The sequence below is a fragment of the Echinococcus granulosus genome (genome assembly GCF_000524195.1).
Source record: "Echinococcus granulosus chromosome Unknown EG_S00237, whole genome shotgun sequence".
Taxonomy (NCBI): domain Eukaryota; kingdom Metazoa; phylum Platyhelminthes; class Cestoda; order Cyclophyllidea; family Taeniidae; genus Echinococcus; species Echinococcus granulosus.
The window spans coordinates 33,424-35,362 of NW_020170617.1; positions in this window are offsets into that span (position 1 = coordinate 33,424).

Below are 1,939 nucleotides of genomic sequence, written 5' to 3' on the forward strand. Positions count from 1 at the left end.
TTGCGATCTGTTGAAGTACATTCAACAGGAGGTTGTACATACCCATTCGGAGGTACAGCTTCCGATTGATATCCTGATTGACATCTTGCTTCCGAATTTTAACTGTTTCGCAATCACTCAAACATGGCGTCAACTGACTGCTGTTTGATCTCTACGAGTGCTTCGGTGAGGCACTTTACCCACTGTTAATCGTTAGACTTGAAAACCAGGGTGTATCGTCTGGTCTGGTCGTTGTAGTAGGCAATTAAAGGGCTTGCTACCTGCCTTTGTATCACTAACTGTCAGATTCCACAGACACCAAGGTGTCATACCTTTGAGGCGCGTGTACAGTGGGGATAATGAGGGAATGCTGTTCTCTACTGCCCGTTGCAGATATTGTGCCCCTGCGTGACCTTTGTGGTTTGTTATCCCATATTGTGGAGGCTGCATGGTCAGCCAAATTAATAGCTTTATCAACGAACTTGTCTAGCACCTCTCCTTCCTTGATCTTATCGCACTAATATGCGAAGTTGTTTTTATTGACAAGCAAGTCTTACATTTCTTCTTCTGCAGACGTACAAAGGTATATAAAGCAACAAAATTTGGTGCATATTCTTGCGTATTTTTAAGCCCAACTTTCTCTTTTGCAATTAGGTTTGAATTACTGTTGCTACTACTTTATTACAATGTGGAATTGTGTTAGTTGCCCAAATTTTAAATTTTACTCTGTCCTTATCCATTTAGTGCATCATTAGAACCATAAGGACTGGAAAATAACAGCAATTTACGATTTGGAGTTTTTCTTTGTTTGCCCACTCTAGCATTTGATCTTCAAAGTAAAAGTGCAAAATACTGGGTTCTATTTTGATGAGATATTGCCCCAAATACCCCGATCTCGGTGGCAAATACTATCTCACGGCAATTCTACCCGGTAACTCGGTTCATTCTTTTCACCTTGGCTTTTCCTACTGACCCCAATTTTTGTTAAATAACAACTCCTGTGCGAGGTCATTTACAGTTCCACGATGTCTGCAGCATCAGAACTGTTGCCCAATTTATGTGAATGCTCAATTCAATGCAATGTTTAGGTGATATTTGACCTTCTAGTTAATAAAACGACTTTTGTTCCATTGTTCCCGATGCGCGGTTGCCTCCAAGAAGAATGTTTGTTCACCAGGGTGCTAGTTAGCAGCTCATTTCAATATGACCTGTCTTTTTATTGGTGCACTGAGGCCAATGGCTCTCTCACGTAACATCAAAGGCCAATCAGAAGAGGCGGCTTGTTCCTACGTCATACGCTAAATGATGCGATTGGTTGGGGCTTGGTGAAAACTAATCGCGCGTTTTGACGGCAAGCCTACCGTAGCGTTCACAGTCGAGTAGATCTTTACAAAATTTTGTCGCAGGCTTGCAGATCGTAGTCGAATGTGAGGCTTCGGTGATGGCAGTGTTGCCTTTTCTTCGTTGATATTGGCTTGACTGAGCAGGTCTCTTTGACGTCCCTCGGAATGACTGTTGAACCTGAGTTAGGCTAGTGCATTATTTTTGACTTTCATTGGCACAGTCGAGTAGATTTTATGATATTTGGTTGCAGGCTTGCAGATTGTAGGCGAATGTGGATACCTTCGAATTATTTTAAATACATTTGCAGGGAGATTTCAGGCCTAATTTTGTTTAATATTCAGTCAGTGTACCATTTTATTCTAAACGACTTCACCGCGAGTGCACTGCACATACACGGGTACTCGAGAAAAGAATGCACAGTCGTCTACGTTTGAAATGGTGCGTGATTAGACGGATGAAGTAGTGGGGTAGGGACTGAGCTGAGATAATCATTGAGTTTACATTGGAATGCAAAATCCTCTCATTACTAGTTTGGGAACGCGATACAGGGAATTCTGTGTAGTAGGGAAGAGGAGAGGGCCAACACTTAGATCATCCTTAAAATTGGTTGTTGTTG